At 37.6% G+C, this 22,773-nt stretch overlaps 1 protein-coding gene across 1 annotated transcript in view; it reads left to right on the top strand.

The window, feature by feature from the left end:
• Positions 1–20,506: 20,506 nt before the first annotated feature.
• LOC123879027 (bromodomain adjacent to zinc finger domain protein 2B-like) overlaps positions 20,507–22,773 on the top strand; it is a 96,800-nt gene continuing 94,533 nt past the window's right edge. Inside the window, exon 1 of the mRNA XM_045926509.1 lies at positions 20,507–20,602. The gene's annotated coding sequence lies outside the window, so the exon portion shown is untranslated. The remainder of the gene's footprint in view (positions 20,603–22,773) is intronic.

Here is a 22,773-nt window from a genome sequence, read left to right as displayed (position 1 = left end):
CTCACTTCCGTAAACCGATCCGGGGATGTATCGTGAGAATTTTTCAGGATTCACAAATTTTTATTTCGTATTTCTACTAAGTATGAATTTAGTATTATTCGGAACACATTTTTATAACTTAAATCTTAAATGAATGAAAATATTTGAACTTTTACTTTAAACAGCTAATAGGTGTTATAACAGTGGGTATTTACAGGTAATTATGACGATTTAATTTTCAGTTTTATACGTATTCTCAAAATTAATATTTCATGATTTTATTATATTATGATTTATTATTCATTAAACATTACAACCAACTTTTTAACAAAATAAATTAACAACTTTATTTTTAAAAATTTGTTTCGTAGTCAAAACAGTCAAAACTAAATTAAAACACTTTCAGCTACTCAGTAATTCACAAAATTTATATTACTCATAATTTTTTTAATGTGATTTTTTTTACTGTTTAACCACTCTACACATTTTAATCACAGAAAAAATAAAGAAAAATAATTTCCATTTCGCCAAGATAAACCCACTATTTCCTATCTCCAAACACTCCCTGAAATATCTTCAGATTCACTCACGATCTATCCCTACAAGCTTTCCTCCTCTACAGCAGTGCACATTTACCGACACGTGCCTACGCATGCGTAGACCTACCCCATCCCTCCTCTCCCTCGCACCACATGTCTGTCTCTCTCTGTCCTTCGATCGTTCGGGAATGACGAAAAAGGCACATAATCGAATTTATGTCGGTCCCGGCGAGTATGTATCTAATGTACTGATTACAGAAAAAATACTTGTTTTGTCAATTTTTTTCGATCCCGTGGGAATTTCGGAAAATCTGGCCTTATTCCTTGTCAACATTATAAAAGGAACCTTATTGCAAAATTTCAACTTTCTGAATTTCAAAAGGTTCAAACGGTTTCGGCCGGGTGTTAGAAACTCAGTCATTGAGTCAGGACTTTTCTTTTAATATATAACGTAATTTCATACAAATCGGTTAAGCGGATGGGTTTTTGGGAATCCCGTGGGAACTCTTTGAATTTCCCGGGATAAAAAGTAGCCTATGTCCGTCCCCGGGATATAAGCTACCCCTGTACCAAATTTCGTCAGAATCGGTTGAACTGTTGGGCCGTGAAAAGGTAGCAGACAGACAGACACACTTTCGCATTTATAATATTAGTATGGATGAATTAATGTATGTTTTACTGCTGCCTTTGCTTAAAATAAAAAGGAAATAAATAAAAACAAAACTCTGTTAAAAAAATGTAATTTTCCTCGGTTTTTCTGCTGTCGCTACTCGGTTTTCATTACGTAACCGGGTATGATCTAACAGGCCAAAACAAGGAAGCCCGAAGTAAACACGGCCTATTTCTATACCTTTCCCTTTTGCTCTTATTGTAATATCTGGTTTTGACAACAATCTATCCAAACCGCAGATTACACAGATGTGTGATCATCATCATCATTAACAAATAATAATAACTAGCTGATGCCCGCGACTTCGTTCGCGTGGATGTAGGTTTTTAAAATTCCCGTGGAAACTCTTTGATTTTCCGAGATAAAATTAGCCTATGTGCTAATCCAGGGTATAATCTATATCCATTCTAAATTTCAGCCCAATCCGTCCAGTACTTTTTGCGTGAAGGAGTAACAAACATACACACACACACACACACACACATACACAAACTTTCTCCTTTATAATATTAGTGTGATATGCCCACTGCTGGACATAGAGTAGAATAGATGTATGTTTAATCTAGTAAACTTAGTTTAAAACAAATTTAAGAATTTTGGTGAGGAAAGCGCGTAGCTCACGCCAAAGTTCAGGTCCTCCCATATCTTCTTTATTCTACTCTATCGTTTACCCGACTGCGGCAAAGCCAAAAGGAAGGGTTATTATTTTAGCAGTCTAAGTATGTATGTATGTGTGTATGTTTGTATAGATTCTGTGAGTTCCCCCGTAGCGCCTAAACTACTGGGCCGATTTTGATGAACGGGGTGTCAATCGATTCGTCGTAAAGGTCCGGGTGACATAGACTACATTTTACACGAAAAAATTGACTCGACTTTATACATTATGTTATCTTATTTTTGTGGCGCCAAATAAACAGTATTTCTTTCTTCTTTCTTTCTTTCTAAACATTTAAAAATGGTTTTAAGTCGTCAAAATAATTTACCACTCATTCAAAATGCCGTTTCTACCGAGAAGAACCAAGTAAGAAACTCGGCGGTTGCTCTTGCACGATCTTGCGCCGCCATCCATCGGCACCCTGCGATTCGTTTGATGTCGTCTATCCACCTAGAGAGGGTCTTCCAACGCTGCGTATTCCGAAAACACAGCGTCAGTTAAAACGAGACAGATTTATGTTAGTGATATAGCGCTGTCTCGTTTTAACAGTGTCTTAAGTCTGAGCAAAGTCAAAGTGCGCTCTATAGATCTCAGCCTGAGAGGTGACCCGTACTCATTAGTGAGTCGGCGTTGGATTGGTGGCGATAATGCATACCTCCATACTATAATAACATAAATGCGAAAGTGTGTCTGTCTGTCTGCTGCTTTTCTCGGCCCAACAGTAAAACCGATTCTGACAAAATTTGGTACAGAGTTAGCTTATATCCCGGGGACGGACATAGGCTACTTTTTACCCCGGAAAATCAAAGAGTTCCCACGGGATTTCCAAAACCCCATCCATCCATGTAACCGATGTACCGAGGTAGCTTGCGTCTTGCTTGCGTCCCTGTAATTGACATAGGCAATTTTTTATCCCGGAAAATCCAACAGTTCCCACGGGATCTTCAAAAACCTACATCCACGCGGACGAAGTCGCGGGCATCCTCTAGTGATGTCATATATAGGTACTATCATTGATTTTCAAAGAGCCGGGGTACTATTCTATATCATGACAAATCTGATATAGCGTACATAAACAAAAATACGCAAAGACTTATATAAAATTGGGACAAATGTATCAAATTCGCTATCAATTGAAAGGTTTCAAAGTATGTGAAGATTCCATTATTATTATATTAGAGCGATTACGCACTCATCCGATCCGAATCCGTGAAAATACGGATATAAAAAACTCGGACCGAATTCGGATATTGCTTACGCACTAATCCGATCTCCCCAAATCCAAGCTATTCAGTGAACATCTTTGACAAATCTACGTTATATGTCCGATTTGAATCCGAGGAACATCCGAGATATTCTCAGGGATGAATGACGGATGACGGAAATCGGATGTACCTAGTGCATAAGCTACCACACAAATAATTCTATGACTACTTCGGTACGTATTTTTCAAAAAAAATCAAATTTCAAAATATTTTTATCCAATTAGAATTTTACAAGTACTTTTGAATCGTCAAGAGCATCTACCACTAGTTCGGAATGCCTTTCCTAACGAGAAGAACCAGCAAGAAACTCAGCGGTTGCTCTTCAAAGATTTGATATACAACATCACAATCAAAACCGCAAAAGAAAATATAAAAAAGAACGGAGGTCTCATTCAGTGATGTGACATTAGGCTTCTGATGGGCTTAGTCCGTCACTAGCCTATATACCTAGCTAGGATATCTAAGTATCTGACGCTCACATAGCTTTCCAAGGTCGCCCTTATACAACAATGTTCTACATCAAACATTTAGGTATTAATGTAGGTATAGCTTCAGCCCTGTCTAAAGAGACATTTACTACTATAAACTCAAAAAATTTCTAGACATGGATAGGTATGTAGTCGGCCTCCTATTCGGAAGAGTCCGGGGTTGTTTCTTTCTTTCTTTTCGGAATTGCATGCAAACAATTCCGAAAAGAAAGAAATGCACGCCTGAATCCTGAAGAAACCGAGTTTCTGGCTGGTTCTTCTCGGTAGGAAAGGTATTCCGAACCAGTTACCACTGGTTCGGAATGCCGTACTTGACGATTCAAAAGTACTTGTATTGTCCAGTCTATGTATTGTTGATTGCGTTAGTGAAAGTCAACAAGATAAAGTTAAAAATTAAAACCCGACGCTGAAATATTATAGTAAAATTGTTTTTCTGTCGCTTGGTATATTTTAATGTTGTAGTACACTTATATTTATGAACTCAGAATTTTCTCCTCCAAAAGCAAAAAAAAATTTGGAGACTCCCACCTTTTTTCATGTAACGTCCGTTAGGTCACTTTTTTCGTAAAAAATGTAGCCTATGTCACCCGGACCTTTACAACGAATCGATTGACACCTCATTCATCATAATCGGCCCAGTAGTTTAGGCGCTACGGTGGAACACACAGAATTTGGATACAAACATACACACACATACATACATAGACTGCTAAAATCATAACCCTTTCTTTTGGCTTTGCCGCAGTCGGGTAAAAAGACAGACAGACACAATTTCGTATAAGTATGGATACGCGCCAAGGAAATCATCAAAATCGTCGTCACGCCGTGGCCAAAATTCGTTCAGGAGGACAATATTATTCCCTAAAGGTGTATATATAACTAATGCCAGACGCTCACAAAGCCTTCCAAGGCCGCGCTCACACAATAATGTTCTACATCAAACATTTAGGTAGGGATAGGGATTATAGCTTCAAGGCCGTCTCAAGAAACAATTTCTACTATCTAAGTATACTAATCCATATCCATACTTATTCATACTAATCGGTTTTTATGGCACTGACTAACAAAAATAAATAAGATTAGCTACACAATCCTTATCCATACTATCCATACTTAATATTATAAATGCGAAAGTGTGTCTGTCTGTCTATCTGTCTGTCTGTCTCTCTGTCTGCTACCTTTTCACGGCCCAACAGTTTAACCGATTCTGACGAAATTTGGTACTAAGTTAGCTTATATAGCTAATATGCCAATATCAATTCGCACCTGGGCCTAAACTCTTCTCATTCTGAGAGTAAACCCGTGCTCAGTAGTGAGCTGGCGATATCCTATGATGTTGATCATCATCATACAATTTTAACCCCCGACCCAAAAAGACGGGTGTTATAAGTTTGACGTGTGTATCTGTGTATCTGTCTGTGGCTTCTAAACTTATGAACCGATTTTAATTTAGTTTTTTTTGTTTGAAAGGTGGCTTGATCGAGAGCGTTCTTAGCTATAATCCAAGAAAATCGGTTTAGCCGTTTGAAAGTTGTCAGCTCTTTTCTAGTTACTGTAACCTTCACTTGTCAGGGATGTTATACATTTTTAATTTACACTTGTATTAGAGGCAGACCTTACATTTTTCATCAAGAGGTCAAATCATTGTAAAGTCAAAGCACGATAATCTAGCGTGCAGCAACACGCAGCACCATCTATTATCGGGTAGCGGTACTAAATTGCGAATTTAAAAGTAAAACCGCATGCAGTCACGTGCGCCGTCTAACGGGTGATAGCCGAATTGCGTTCGTTGAACTCGCTGACTTATCATCTGTGTTTATTTTCAACGATTACGATACGACACATCGTTAATGGGAAATCGTAAAAAATACGATTTTATTAAACCAGCTACTACAAAGGTTGGCTGGTGGAGATTGCTCTAAGCAATAAGGCCGCCTTCGCATACAATTGTTTTTGCGTTTTCGTTTCTTCCTTTTGTGTTAATTAATTATTTCATTTTTGTGTGCAATAAAGTTTTTATTTATCTATCTAAAGGTGCCCACGCACTTGAACTGAACTGCAACTGAACTGCGCGTCGCGGCAGCGCCCCGCACGATATTCTCTCCAGCCACGACGCGCGGCAGTGACGCGCTACGCGGTACGTGCGTTGCGGCTGGAGCGACGCGCAGTTCAACTGCAGTTCAGTTCGAGTGCGTGGGCTCCTTAAATCACCCATCTTCATACGGGTGCGAGTAACCTCACTTATTGTCATTGAAAAAATTAACGAAAACCTACTTAGTAAGTACTAAAGTAGATCTTTAAGAGATTAATGGTTTAAAGCATACAGACGCAGCAGACTGACTTTGTAATAGACTATAGAAGGGAATATATTATACTAGACAGCATTAATTGTGAAATTTGTATGATAGGATAGGTTTGCAGGATACGATGGAATTGTATATATCGATAGAATTGTAGGATGAGATAGGGTACAATGAGGCTGACATGCATAAATGTAAAAGCCTATAAATAAAGGATTGAAAAAAAAGACAGCAATATTAATTTATTAAATAACTGTATTTGACTGCTATTTGGTAAATTATAAATCGGCCCTAGAAGAATAAGAATAAGAAGTGTTTATTTGCTAGAATATGGTATAATATACATTGGTTGTAATTAATATTAGTTATAATCGCATATCCTACCAAGCATAGCGTGCATTTATTGAATTTATTTAGTGTATTATGTCATCATGCAAAAAATATTAATTATTATTATTCTAGGCAATCATTTACCTAGAAGGAAATGTAATCAACGCTACTCTACCTATAACGATCCGTACACGATATACTAAATTCTGAAGAATTATAATCCATGCTTATATTATAAATGTGAAGGTGTGTCTGTCTGTCTATCTGTCTGTCTGTCAGCTACCTTTTCACGGCCCAACAGTGTAACCGATTCTGACGAAATTTGGTACAAAAGAAAAGTAGCTTTTATCCTGGGGACGGACATAGGCTACTTTTTATCCCGGAAAATCAGAGTTCCCGCGGGATTCCTAAAGACCCATCTACTTAACCGATTTGTATGAAATTTGGTACCGAAGTAGCTTGCGTCCCTGTTATCGAAATAGGCAGGCTTTTTATCCCGGAAAATCAAACAGTTCCCACGGGATAGATACATCTGAATCCACGCGGACGAAGTCGCGGGCATGCTCTAGTTACAAATAAGATTAAGAAAATATTCTCAAAGTAAAATGCTATCAAAATCGATTCAGCAGAAATCGCATTTTTATCGTAAAATCTAAATGTCCCTAAAGCTCCATTGCGCAATAATATTCAAGTTCTGTCACATTACGGTATTTCCCGAATTGACACTGACAGCTGACGCGCCGCGAATTTAAAAAGAGAACTGTATTTTTTTTTCGTTCGTAAATAGGTCACGATTTGTATGCAGGTTGTATACGTGTACAGTTAGCTGCTAGGCTGGTCTAGGTCAGGCTAGATCCTAGGCGTTAAATAGTAGGTCGTGGAAGCGTGAAGGACGTAGGTATGATAATTTTGTTTTGATTGGTAGCCTGTTAGAAGCCCACTTTTCAGAAGGAGTTCGATTGTTTACAAATTACTTTCCTACTTATTAATTTACAAATTTTATGATTTCCAAATGGACGCAATCGGCAAATATGGGGACCTCCGCTATTATTTTTTTTGAGATCGGCTTAGCTCAGTCGGTCATAAGCCTAGCAGTGTTAAAACGAGACAGATTTATGTAGAGATATAAAACTGTCTCGTTTACTCTGTTTTTAACCCCCGACCCAAAAAGAGGGGTGTTACAAGTTTTGTGTATCTGTGTATTTGTCTGTGGCATCGTAGCTCCTAAACTAATGAACCGATTTTAATTTAGTTTTTTTTTGTTTGAAAGGTGGGTTGATCAAGTGTTTTTAGGTATAATCCAAGAAAATCGGTTCAGACGTTTGAAAGTTATCAACTATTTTCTATGTAACCTTCACTTGTCGGGGGTGTTATAAATTTTTGATTTACACTTGTATTATTTTTTAATTAAACTAGCTTCGTCTGCGTGGACTACATAAATAAATCTATATTATAGCCCCTTAGGGGTTGAATTTTCAAAAATCCCTTCTTAGCGGATTCCAGGTAAGTCTTAATAGCCCAACCCGTACCTATAGTTTGAGCTGTGCTTTGATCGATCAGTCAGTCAGTCACCTTTTCTTCCTTGGACACGAAAACTCTCCTACTTTTATACGAAGCTCTCCACATGTTTAGCATTTTCTCCATAAAATCATACAAAAATTCAGCCGCAGACCGGGCATTTAGGTTTCAATGGGTTATCTTAATATTATCAGGTGTTTCAAAGGCCCCTAAACTTTGCTCGGTATTACATAATATCACTAGATTTGTTCAGTGAAATAGTCTAATTGAGTTGTCGTTTTAACATCTCCCGGGAGTTAGCCCATAAGTTAGCCATATCCCTAAGTGATATGGTCAACTCTCGACTTATGCCATTTCGCTGCGACACATTATATGTGTCATCCACAATCATAATCCATACTAATATTGTAAATGCGAAAGTGTGTCTGTCTGTCTGTCTGCCACCTTTTCACGGCCCAACAATTTTACCGATTTTGACGAAAGGTACAGAGTTAGCTTATATCCCGGGGACGGACATAGGCTCCTTTTTATCCCGGAAAATCAAGGAGTTCCCGCGGGATTCCTAAAGACCCATTCACTTAACCGATTTGTATGAAATTTGGTACCGAAGTACCTTGCGTCCCTATAATCAAAATAGGCAACTTTTTATCCCGAAAAATCAAATAATTCCCATCGGTACCTATTTTAAAAACCGAAATACACGCAGACGAAGTCGCGGGCATCCTCTAGTAAAGTAATAAATCATTTTAAAGTAATAAAGATGCGTAACTACTTAGTCTATGTATTTTAAAAAACCCTACTGATTTTTTTATTATTATTTAAAGGTGCTTAATCATGAAGGTATCGTCAAAAAAGTTCATTCACCTCGACCAGTCGAAACCAGAGACACGAGTTTTTTAAGCACGCACTTTATGCCGTTAAGTTTGTAGAATATTATGTTTTACAGCTATTTATATAGCCGTTGTGTTGCGAGAAAGTTGTTTCTGGTTTCGACGAAATAAGAAAAAAAGCTTTTGAAGGCACGTGCTGCGTTTCACAAATTTTTTGAATTTTTCGTGCAAACTGCTTTTTAAATTGGTGTTTAAGTAAAAATTCTGTAGGTTTAGTTCGATAGCGAGAAATGAATTGAGCTAACATACTGTAAATATTTTTTAATTTTGTTTTATACATCGATGGTTTTTTTACTCCAATATACAAGTTAGTTCTTGACTGCGATGTCACCTGGTGGTAAGTAAAGATGCAGTCTAAGATGGAAGCGGGCTAACCTAAAGAATCATGAAATTCGGCAGGTAGGTAAGTGTTATAGCACAAGTAAAGGAAAAAATCCGAAAACCGTGAATCCATCTCAAAAAAAAAATGTGTTCATGAACAAATAAATTAATTAGTAGGTAGAGCCTAAGGAATGAAAAAAGATATTCGGCAGGTAGGTAGGTGTTATAGCACAAGTAAAGGAAAAAACCAAAAACCGTGAATTTCTGAATACATCACAAAAAAAAATGTATTCATGAACAAATAATTAGCATTTTCAATTTTCAAAGTAAGATAACTATACTAAGTGGGGCATCTTATGAAAGGGCTTTACCTGTACATTCTAAAACAGATTTTTACTTAGTTTTACACATAATAGTTTTTGATTTATCGTGCAAAATGTCGAAAAAAATATCCGAGTACAAAACTCTCGGTGCGCGAGTCTGACTCGCACTTGGCCGGTATTTATTTCTAGTATTCATAAGCATTTGGAAAACCTTATTTCAATAAAAATCTTTCTATACATAACTATGTATTAAGTAGCGGTTTTGTCGCATGGATAGAATTTTCGCGCGAAAAGCCTCTTTTTTTTTTAATCTAACGCCGAGACTCGGCAACGGCACAACGACATACAGCCACACCTGTCACAAGCCTTTTTTCCAGTCCCACGGATCTCGTCCGTGTAACGGCGCGTACAGTTACATAGTATGTGGGTGAGGCTGCACCGTTAGCGACGTCATGTCGCAGCGTAGGGACGTGCGGTGCATACGTATCGATGTTTTTGTTTGTGCCTTTTTTTTATCGTCATACGGCTGTTGGGGATTGCGAATTTTATGTATATGTAAAAGATTGGCATGGTATAGGCATGTAATGCGGGGGGAAGAAAATCATGTCACTAGAAGTATGTTAAATATGTATGTGGAGGGAAAAAGGGGAGAGGAAGGCCAAAAAAGGTGGGTGTATTGCGTGGAAGAGGATATTTGTGTGTAAAAGGGATGGAAAATGCGATGACGTATGAGAGAAGTGAGTAAAAGAAAAATATATGTTATACTGACTCCACATAGCTTGGGATAAAGGATCAGAAGAAGAAGAAAGAAGAAGGTGGCGATAGTGATGGTATTTTTTCTATTTCTTATTTACTGCGATCTCACCTGATGGTAAGTGATGAAGCAGTCTAAGTTGGAAGCAGGCTAACTTGGAAGGGATTTACAGTTTCATAACTAAACTTAAAACTTACAATATCTTACTTTTTCCAATTATTGTTACTGTAACAACAAAATATTAATATGTTTTTTATATGCTGATAAGTTAGCCGTCAATTGTGATCAGATTATTGACAGTAAATGACAATGTGGTCTTGGGAGGGGTATGGGGTATATTACCCTTATCGAATAAAGTTTTCTATCTATCTATATGTCTATAAGAGACAGTAGCTGTCACCACCGCGTCAGAGAGGTTATTCATATTTCATCGTAGCAATAGTAGTAGCGTAGCAAATTTCAGTTATCAAAAAGCTCTACGCTGGATATCAGTCATATGAAAGCACTAACTGGGATAGCCTAGCGGCTAGCGGCCAAAATTAAAATCAAACTATCTGTAATCTGTCGATAAGTTACTTAGTAATGTCGTCAAAAGTCTTTTTGACAAATAACAGCGTTGCTAAGTAACTTATCGACAAGTTAAAGATAGATTGATCGTTAATTTTGGCCGTAAGACATCCTAATCGGAGATCGGGGGTTTGATCCCGGACACGCACCTCTACTTATTTGCAGTTATGTGCGTTTTAAGCAATTAAATATCACTTGCTTGAACGGGAAACATCGTGAGGAAACCTGCATGATTGAGAGTTCTCTAGAATGTTATCAAAAGAGTGTGAAGTCTGCCAATCCACACTAGTCAAGCATGGCAGGCTATGGCCAAGCATTTCTCACTCTGAAGTGAGACCCGTTCTAGTGAGTGATTGATGATGATGATGAGTCACTATTGTATCTAGGTCACATCGTCCTCAGAGTTCACAAAAGTGTGTCACCATGGTGTCATATATCGATGATTATAAATTCCGATCACATATCGATATGAACGCGGACAGCACTATCGGAGTACCGTACGCTACGTCACGAAGAAAGGGACGTGGCAACGGTACTGAGGGCCGTATCGCAAAACTATCGCTTTTCCTACACCGCTGGACAGAGCGCCGTGTTTCAAACTTCGAACGGCGCTTTGGATTTGAAAATGGAATGCGATGCGGCAGAGACGATTTATTTTTTATTTTTAATATCTGCTTAGCGTAAAGGCAAAGGCATTTGGTCAAATCTGACAAACAAAAAGTGTACAATTATAGTACCTACCTATTTTGAATAAATGATTTTGATTTTGATTTTACCAAAAAAAGACTTTTTTTCATTCTAGTTAAATATTGAGCTGTTGGAATGAAGATTTGATGCATATAAAAAGTTTTTCATGACAAACGATGACTAAGAAATCATTTTTTTTAGTTCTAACTAGAGGATGCCTGCTACTTCGTCCGCGTGGATTTAGGTTTTTAAAGATCCCGTGGGAACTGTTTGATTTTCTGGGATAAAAAGTTGCCTATGTCAGTTACAGGGACGCAAGCTACCTCGGTAGCAAATTTCATACAAATTGGCCTTTCGGAAAATCGTGGGAACTCCTTAATTTTCCGGGATAAAAAGTAGCCTATGTCCATCCCGGGGATCTAAGCTAACTCTATACTGAATTTCGTCAGAATTGGTTAAACTGTTGGGCCGTGAAAAGGTAGCAGACAGACAGGCACACTTTCGCAATTATAATATTAAATACTAGAGGATGTCCGCGACTTCGTCCGCGTGGATTTAGGTTTTAAAAGATCCCGTAGGAACTGTTTGATTTTCTGGGATGAAAAGTTGCTAATGTTAATTACAGGGACGCAAGCTACCTCGGTACCTTTCATACGAATCGATCAAGCGGATGAGTAAATACTTTAATTTAGGAATCCCGCGGGAACTGTTTGTTTTTCCGGGATAAAAAGTAGCCTATGTCCTTTCCGGGAATGTATCCTGTTTGAGCCGTGAAAGCGTAGAAGACAGACAGACAGACAGACACACTTTCGCATTTATAATATTAGTATGGATGGATTGTACTAGGCAGCAAAAAACTAACGTTCTAAAGAGCACCTAACAAGCTGTACAAAGTTTTTAAGTGGAATACAGTGTAGGTACTCTTGTCGAACGATGAATGAAAGGTGCGGAAAGTCATTCACGGTTTTGGAACGTTATTCAGTTCAATGACCTTGCAGATTACGGTTATATTAATCGTTTGAAATAGACATTCTTTGGACATTTACAGAGAGGCACAATTCTCGTTCACAAGATTAGTGTTGGAAGGGAGAATTGCAGGCAAAAGAGCTCCTGGTCGCCAAAGATGCCAATGGTTGGACGATATAAGGGGTTGGACAGGGCTTAGTTACCCGAAGTTAAAAGAGGCGGCTTTGGGTAGAGAAGCTTTTCGGATGATGATCGCCAAACTTTATTTAGGTCCATAGCATGGACTGGGACCGCGCGAAGCGGAAAGATCTGGGAACTCACCATGATAACTCAGTACCACAAGTACGAAGTACCTAATTTAAAAAGTTTTCAAAAACCCGAACAGCGCAAAAATCCACCATTTTGATTTTTTAATAATTATATGGAATTACCCAGTGACGCTCGTACCATCAAGACGAATCTAAAATCACACTAATATTATAAAGGCAAAAGTTTGTGTGTATGTTTGTCACTCTTTCACGCAAAAACTACTGAACAGATTTGGCTGAAATTTGAAGTGGTGATAGATTATACCCTGGATTAACACATAGGCTACTTTTTATTCCAGAAAATCAAAGAATTCTTAAAACTAACTTAATTATCTATTTTGACTGAACGGGCCAAAATAATATCATTAATAATGACAATATTACTTGTCAATATCCGTTAAATAGTTACGAGCGGACATAGGAACGTACATACATAAATATAGGTCAAACACGAGTTTAGTCGCAATCGGGTAAATACCGCAGTTGCGTATTAAGGTACATAGTATCAGCTACTGGTTGAAGCGGAAGGATCTTGGAACTCACGGCATTATTATCCTCTTAAAACTCCTACTATTATAACGAAATATACAAGTGTAAATTAAAAATTTATAACACCCCCACAAGTGAAGGCATCTTGACAGCTTGACATAAATTTGTCAATTGACATAATATTAAGAACCTAACGGTTATCTAACCTTCTTTTCTACAAGAAAACTAGAAAAGAGCTGATAACTCTTAAAGGGCTGAACCAATTTTTTTGGATTATAGCTAAGAACACTCTCGATCGGCTCGATCGAGAGTGTTCTTAGCTATAATCCAACTATTTCCAACAAAACTATTTTTTTTGTTGGAAAGGTGAGCCAAGGTGGCTCACCTTTCAAACAAAAAAAAGTAAATTAAAATCGGTTCATTCGTTTAGGCGCTACGATGCCACAGACAGATACACAGATACACAGATACACACGTCAAACTTATAACACCCCTCTTTTTGGGTCGGGGGTTAATAAAAGGAAAAGCTGACTGACTGACTGACTGATCGTACATCACAGCTCAAACTATACTGGACGGGTCGGGCTGAAAGGCATGCAAGTAGTTACATAGACCTACATCAGGTAGGAAAGGATTTTTGGAAATTCAACCCCTAAGGGGTTAAAATAGGGGTCTGAAATTTGTGTAGTCCACGCGGACGAAGTCACGGGCATAAGCTAGTGTAAGAATAAAAGGAAATGCTGACTGACTGACTGACTGTTCTATCAACGCACAGCTCAAAGTAGAACGGTTCGGGCTGAAATTTGGCATGCAGATAGCTATTATGACGTATACATCTGCTAAGAAAGGATTTTTGAAAATTCAATCCCCTAATGAAAATAGGGGTTTGAAACTTGTCAACGAAAAACGAACGAAGTCACGTGCATAAGCTAGTTATGAATAATAGAAAGAAGTCACGACCTTCAAAATAAGATGTAGAGAGAGCAACCGATGGCTTTGCTTGGTGAAAATACCTATACATCTTCTTTGTTCCCTATTCCGTGGGAATTTCGGAAAATCCGGTCTCTTTCCTTGACTATATTATAAAAGGAACTTGAGTGCACAATTTCAACTTTCTAGTCCAAGGGCTGGGCGTTGAGTCAGTCAGTGAGTAATGAGTTTTCTTTTTCTATTAGTTCGCGACAGGTCGATGTGGCAATCGGTGTATGAGCCGGGGGGGCGCCCCGCAGACCCGCACGTCATCTGCGCTTGCCCGCACTGGATAATAGCGGGGGCGTTCCCACCCCAATTGCCATCTGAAACTGTCATGACGAATAGGTAACGTTATGTAGAGAAGTATTAATTTAGAATTACTTGTAATTTTTTTTTTCATTAATGAAAAACAGTACACAATAATTTTGTAAACGTTATATTAACTAAACTAATTATTTAATGAAATAGAACATATCCCATTTTCCATAGACTGCAACGAACTCTATGCCTGATAGGTCTATGACCTGTTCATAATAATAATACGCACTAGACGGGTCATTACTAACAAAAAAATTTGCGGGCTGCAACTCTATATTTTACAACTTGATATAAGTATAGGTAGTAAACACAGGTACAGGAAAAACTGACTGACTGACTGATCTTACAACGCACAGCTCAAATACTGGACGGATCGGCCTGAAAGGCATGCAGATAGAAATTATGACGCAGATATCTGCTAACAAAGATATAAGGAAAGGAAAAATTCAACCCCTAAGGGGGTAAAACAAGGATTGTGTAGTCCACAAACTACTTGCTTCAGCAGCATAAGTAGGGGTAATAGGAACTTTTATTGAGAGATTCTCTGTCGATAAATTGATAATTGTTACTTGAATAACGTTCTTTTCGTATTAAATTTGCCCCATTCTTTAATCGATTAAAGTTGCGGATTTTCCGGTATCTAGCTGAGGCCGAAGCCTCCCAGCAAACCGCAGAGAGTATCTTGAGTTTGCCTCCGTAGAGTTCTAGTAGGTCTTTTAAGTAAACATGCTATTTGGAATTGTCAAACCATATTTGGTAGTCAATACAAAAAGTTTAAAGCAGAATAACATAATTTTCATTGCCTAGTGTTTTGTGTAAAAAAATAAAACCAAACTGTCAAATGGCCCTCCCAAATTCAAATTTCGAATGGCGCCATCCGTAAATAAATCTTCAATAGGGAAGAAAGTGATAAATGTCTGAAAATTTGAATTTACAATCGACATCTGCCGAATGAAATTCAAATTTTAATCGATTTTAAGTCAAATACGTACTGGTTTGTTGACGGAAACAATGGCAAGTACGTTCACCTCGGCAAAGAAATAATACCGGTGGATCCAGCGGATGGAATGCTAATTCTTTGTTATAGATGATTAATTATTTACAAAAAAAACCTTACAACCTCTTCTTTACTCGTTTTATTAATCGAGTTTATAGTGATTTAATGCAAATCGATTTATTTTTTTATGCAAACTGTATTCTTTTTTGCAAGTATTGTAGTATACACACTAAGTAGTAAGTTCTATAATATGTTAGGTGTGTCCAAAAAGTTCAGTAAAAAATGCTGATTAATGGAGTTATTGGTAAGTTAGACGAAATTTTTTCTCTAACTCTACTTATGACTCTATCACATATCTATTTTATCACCTAAGACTAAAAAAACTCTTTAATACAATCTTCTCTTTTGCGAGAAACTGAATTAGGCATTTTCAAAAAAAACCCCTCACTATTACGCATACACATACGCACATTTTTTTTTTTAGTAGTCGTTTTCACCCCTTTCGGGATAGGCAAAGATCGCAGACCAGCAATTTTTTGATTAATCAAATTATCATCCCTGTAATTTGCAACTTTGTCGATTTCTATTAAAATACTTACAATGATTCAAGATAAAAATCGCGAATGCAAAATATATTTTACTAATTTATTCCTAAAAAATTCATTTTACATCAAAAATAAAAGTATATGTAATTTTAAAGAAACGTACCTCGTATAGTGCTAGGCATTGTGCCAAAAATCCGTTCTCCTCCGTTCAGAAAAAATTAATATCACAAACAACTCCAAAGTAATCCATCCATATTCCGAAAATTCAAATTCTCAAAACCACAGACAATAACACTCAGTTATATTACAAGTTATTGACACTTACGAGTTGCGAAAAAAGTTTTAATGAAAAAAAAAAAAATATGGCGCGCGCTGTCAACGTCAAATTCGCGCGGGAATAAAGCTGCGTGCACACGTCCTAGTGACGTGCCGCAGCGAATGCTTGTGCACTAAGCGAGATGGTGGTTTTTTCGTTCGGCACGGGCAGTCAGCTAACTGTAATTTTTTTCGTGATGCCGGTAACGGTGTACACTGTAGCCGGTTTGAATCCACGGATTCTAGATAGGCGTTCAATGTTCATGTTCAATCAATTCTGATTTGGACGCGTGTCTTATATCGGACCTGGTTTTGCGGGACTTTTCTGTAGCTGTCTAATAACATGTCTGTAACTAAATGCATAGAGTTTTGAAGCTGACCACTTCATGCTGAAAATCCATAAAAGGGTTGCGATTCACAACCATCTAGTTATGTACTTTTTTATATTTTTTTTTATTCAAGCAAGTTAACACGTAACTGCAATCTCACCTGGTGGTAAGTCATGATGCAGTCTAAGATGGAAACGGGTTAACCTGGACGGGGTATGGCAGGTTGATTAAAACCATACCTTTGACCAGAGCTTTGACACCTATGAAATATAGCGTAGAGCTTTTACACCACTGAAATATAGCGTAGAGCTTTGACCATCACTGAAATAAAGCTTAGAGCTTTTACACCACTGAAACATAGCGTAGAGCTTTGACCATCACTGAAATATAGCGTAGAGCTTTGACCATCACTGAAATAAAGCGTAGAGCTTTTACACCACTGAAATATAGCGTAGAGCTTTGACCATCACTGATATATAGCGTAGAGCTTTAACACCACTGAAATATAGCGTAGAGCTTTGACCATCACTGAAATAAAGCTTAGAGCTTTTACACCACTAAATTATAGCGTAGAGCTTTGACGCAACTGAAATATAGCGTAGAGCTTTGACACAATTAAATATAACTTAGAGTTTGCCATCACTGAAACATAGCGTAGAGCTTTTACACCACTGAAATATAGTGTAGAGCTTTTACACCACTGAAATATAGTGTAGAGCTTTTACACCACTGAAATATAGTGTAGAGCTTTTACAGCACTGAAATATAGCGTAGAGCTTTGATGCAAACGAAATATAGCGTAGAGCTTTGATGCAAATGAAATATAGCGTAGAGCTTTTACACCACTGAAATATACCACTGAACCACAAATTCATGGTTTTCAGATAAATTCCTTTTTTTGTGCTAGACCACCTACCTGCCAAATATCATGGTTCTAGGTCAACGGGAAGACAGACAGACAACAAAGTACTCGTATGAGGGTTCCGTTTTTCCTTTTGAGGTACGAAACCCTAAAACACCTGACCATATGGAGGATAGAGACAGACAATGTTTTATCAAGGAGCGAATTGTGAAAGCGGACGGTATTTTAAAATGCTATTGAACCCTATAGGTTTTGTTGATTGGCAGGCAGACAGACAGACAGACGTGTAACAAGTGTAAATTAAAAATTTATAACACCCCCGACAAGTGAAGGTTACAGTAACTAGAAAAGAGCTAATAACTTTGAAACGGCTGAACCGATTTTCTTGGATTATAGCTAAGAACACTCTCGATCAAGCCACATTTCAAACAAAAAAAACTAAATTAAAATCGGTTCATTAGTTTAGGAGCTACGATGCCACAGACAGATACACAGATACACACGTCAAACCTATAACACCCCTCTTTTTGGGTCAGGGGTTAAAAAAGAAAAGCCTTGACTCACTGACTTCAGCGCCCACCCTTTGACCCAGAAAGTTAAAATTTTGTACAGAGGATAAGGGGAAAAAGAATCTATATTTTCGTCGAACGGTGCGTGGTGAGTATTCGCTTTTCCATATTATTAATATTATAAATGCGAAAGTGTGTCTGTCTGTCTGACTGTCTGCTGCGTTTTCACGGCACGGATTTAAATGATATTTGGTACAGAATTAGCTTACATCCTGGAGACGGACATAGGCTAATTTTTATCCCGCAAAATCAGAGTTCTCACGGGATTGTTAAAGCCTCATCCGTTTATCCTATATGAAATTTGGTACGGAGGTAGTTTGCGTTCCGGAAATTGACTCGGAAACTTTTTATTCCGGAAAATCAAAGAGTTTCCACGGTATTTTAAAACACCTAAATCCACACGGACGAAGTCGCGGTCATCGTCTAGTTTTAAATTATTATTATTATAAGCCTACCTCTAAAACTTTTTTTTTAATTTTTCCTTTTCATTTTAAAAAAAAACCGGCCAACTCGTGTTCCATACTTGGGTATTTTTTCCAACATTTTGCACGATAAATATTATATCTATTATGCATAAAAATAAATAAAATACAGTTTTAGAATGTACAAGTAAAGCCCTTTCATATGATACCCCACTAGGTATAGTTATCTTATTTTAAAAATTGAAACACATTTTAATTTTTGGTTTTCCGATTTATTCCTGTACTTGTGCTATAAGACCTACTTACCTACCAAATTTCATGATTCTAGGTCAACGGGAAGTACCCTATAGGTTTCTTGACAGACAGACAGACAACAAAGTGATCCTATAAGAGTTCCGTTTTTCCTTTTCCTTAATAAAAAGAATATTCATTGACGTGAGCAAAGTCGCGAATCACAAGCTCGCTTACAATTCAGATGGTTAACCGTTTCCCGCGTAAACAAATGCGCGAGGTCGTTCAACCCAACGGTACTGAGGCTCGACCCACTGCCTCGTGACGTCACATGACGCTTTGCCATCTCTGCACACTGCATACTGTAGACTGCCCCGAGATTGTATGACATGGATTTACGGAATTCTGTTATGTAGCTACTGATACTTAAAATCGTAGGTTTTTTTAGAGAATACTAGAGGATGCTCGCGACTTCGTCCGCGTGGATTTAGCTTTTTAAAGATTCCTTGGGAACTTGATTTTCCGGAATAAAAAGTTGCCAATGTCAATTACAGGGACGCAAGCTACCTGGTACCAAATATCATACAAATCGGTTAAGCGGATGGGTCTTTAACAATCCCGCGGGAACTGTTTGATTTTCCGGGATAAAAAGTAGCCTATGCCCGTCCTCGGGATGTAGCCCATGTCTGTACCAAATTTCATCAAAATCGGTTCAGCGGTTGGGCCGTGAAAACGTAGCAGACAGACACACAGGCAGACAGACACACTTTCGCATTTATAATATTAGTAATAAGTATGGATTAGCCATGCTTATCACGACTAATATTCCCCTTTCCCCTCCAACTAAGCGCAAAGCTGTGTTAGGAGTAGGTACGACAATAGTGCAACGGGTGGGGTTTGAACCGCCGACCTTTCGGAATTCAGTCCGGTCCTCAACCGTTGAGCTATTGAGGCTCTTTTTGACGTTTGAAGATTGAGGTTTGACGTGTGTATCTGTGTATCTGTCTGTAGCATCGTGGCGCCTAAACGAATGAACCGATTTTAATTTAGTTTTTTTTGTTTGAAAGGTGGCTTGATCGACAGTGTTCTTTCTAAGCTATAATCCAAAAAAATCGGTTCAGCCGTTTAAAATTTATCAGCTATTTTCTAGTTTTCTTATTACTTTTAGAGTAATAAAATCACAACTACATCATGTAACTTTGAAACACAAGATAAAGTTGAAAACTAAAAGCCGACTACAATCGTCGCTGAAATATTATAGTAAAAGTGTTTTTCTGTTCCTTGGTATATTTTGATGAATTCATGAAAATTCCAAGTTGACTCGGTGTTTTTCTGTTCCTTGGTATATTTTGATGAATTCATGAATCTTCATGAAAATTCCAAGTCGATTTGATATCTTATTATTATTATGGAATCAAGGGAATAAATATTTTGTCTCTGTATGGAATTAGTATACTGAGGTCCCTACACCAGCCAATGAAGTCTGCTGAAAATCTGATAATCCTCAACGGTTGCATAGATATGTTTTTTGGCAAGTTATTTATTAGTAGTACTTAAAATTCCCATCTGTTATTGAGTAGTTACACCATTTTTTGTTTTTTTTTTTTTTTATGACTCCGTTTTATTTTAACATCATTAAATTATATTGAGTAGCTTACAAAATGTTTAATAATTTATCGAAACAATTACACCATAATTAAATTTACAGAAAAAAATAAAAAAATTGCAGCGCCATCTAGTGACGAGTAGTGTTAAAAAGTTACGCCATCTATTCTCAGTAAAGTTACACAATACAAAATAGTTACAGTAACAACCAGCAGTTACATTCCTTACCTTTAAATCGACGCTAGATGGCGTTAGTGGTCACTACTTCAATCAGTTGCCATAATAAGTCGTTCACTCGTGTCAATTTTATTCGTGTTTCGTGTAGAATGAGATAATTATTTTGTTTACATTACAATAAGTAGTGATTTCAAGAATTTATTATTACCTGGTAAGTGTTTTAACACTTTTTATACGTAACTGGTTTAATAAAACCCGAAGAGTTAGTTTTGTATTCGTGTTTTGCACCTTGCGATTGCTTGGTTAGTGATCTAGTTTGGCATCGTTGAATCGTTCTTTGGATATCGCAATAAAACTTGGGCGAGTAATAAAATGAAGATTGTTGCATTTTTTTCTTTAATTCTCGTTTTAGGAACAATCTTAGGTAGGTAACAATATAGTTAAGTACCTATGTACCTACCTAATTAATTATATGGGATCTAATCACACATTTCTTAGTAGTTAGGTACGTATCTATAATACATTGGTACTCTACACGTAATAATTGCCTACCTCGTGTAATATTAAGTAGATAGGTAGGTAATTGCTATTTATATCATTTATATGCGATATAGGTAAGTATAGGGCTAGGCACTTAAAAATACCATACTTACCTACTTATTAATTATTTATACCTACTTACCATACCAACCAAAGATCCTACCACAGCATGTGGTATGTGGTCCTATCTTGACCTACCTACAGGTAGGTAGGTATCGTAATACGTAGGCAGGTATAATATAAGTAATCCCTACCTACCTATGCAAATTCCAAAAGTAAATCTTCCACACACTTTTGACTTGAGCTTTGACAGATTTTTAATCAATTTCAGGTGTTAGGTATGCCTATACCAAATACCTACCTACCTAGGTACCTACCTAGTAATCTCTTTCGATCTTTGACGTGTTCCAAACTACTTAAGCTTTCTTTTAAGGAAAAGAAAAGTGGAGCCTACCTAGTAGCTAGTAGGTACCTACCTACTAATATTGTAGAGTATACACTCTATGAAAAAGCCGTGATAGCCTAGTGGTTAGAACGTCCGCCTCTTAATCGAAGGTCGGGGGTTCGATCCCGGGCATGCACCACTAACTTTTCAGTTATGTGCGTTTTAAGCAATTAAATATCACTTGCTTTAACGGTGAAGGAAAACATCGTGAGGAAACCTGCATGCCTGAGAGTTCATGTTCTCAAAGGTGTGTGAAGTCTGCCAATCCGCATTGGGCCAGCGTGGCAGACTATGGCCTAAGCCCTTCTCATTCTGAGAGGAGACCCGTACTCAGTAGTGGGGCGGAAATGGGTTGATGATTGATACACTCTATGGGACCATTCACTACAATCAATCGATGCCAATTTGCCAATCGCCACACTCATTAGTTATACTACATTACATACTCAGGTAGTTACTAGTTACATTTTGTCTCGATTTATTTAATAATATTATGGAATACTAGAAGATGCCCGCGGCTTCGCCCGCGTGGATTTCGGTTTTTTAAAATCCCGTAGGAACTCTTTGATTTTCCGGGATAAAAAGTAGCCTATGTGCTAATCCAGGGTATAATCTATCTCCATTCTAAATTTCAGAAAAATCCATTCAGTAGTTATTGCGTGAAAGAGTAACAAACATACACACACACACACACACACACATACAAACTTTCGCCTTTATAATATTAGTGTGATCTGCCTATCCGCCTATAATAAGTTTTTTCGACGGAACAGTCAAACAAACAAACACTTGGTTCTGTAGTTTTTCTTACGGATCCCTAAAAAAGTGGTTATATTAAGTAAGTAGTGACCCTATCAAAAAAATCTGAAAGGTCCGTACATACTTATCGACATGATTAAACAGAAATAAAAGGAATACGAAATCAATCGACGATACATACATTTTAATGGAAAGCCGAAATCCAAATACACAGAATAGGTGAAAACAATAGACGGAGCCAGCTTGTTTATGATGCCAGTTGTATGCGTGTCACGCACTTATGTTGTATGATGTAACTACTAACCGCAGAATACCTACTGACTGTACCAAAACATGCGTAAGGCCCGGTTTCCACCTAAGCGAAGCGGAAAGGAGATGTGTTCAGTCGACCAATCAGATTTTTCAAAGATGTGATATTTTTCTACTTCATTTATCAAGATCTGATTGGGTCGACTGAACATATCCTCTCCGCTCCGCTTAGGTGGAACCCGGGCTTAAGCTCCGCTCTAATATGTATGTAGTCTGTATCGTTACGCGTATTGGCCACACGCACAAGCGTTAGAATTTGTCTTCACTTTTTAAAATACAATTGTATGAACTAAGGCTATCTAGAGTATTATTAATCTTTGATTCATTCT

This window comes from Maniola jurtina, chromosome 27 (genome assembly GCF_905333055.1).
Source record: "Maniola jurtina chromosome 27, ilManJurt1.1, whole genome shotgun sequence".
NCBI lineage: Eukaryota > Metazoa > Arthropoda > Insecta > Lepidoptera > Nymphalidae > Maniola > Maniola jurtina.
This window is presented reverse-complemented; position numbering and strand designations above follow the sequence as displayed.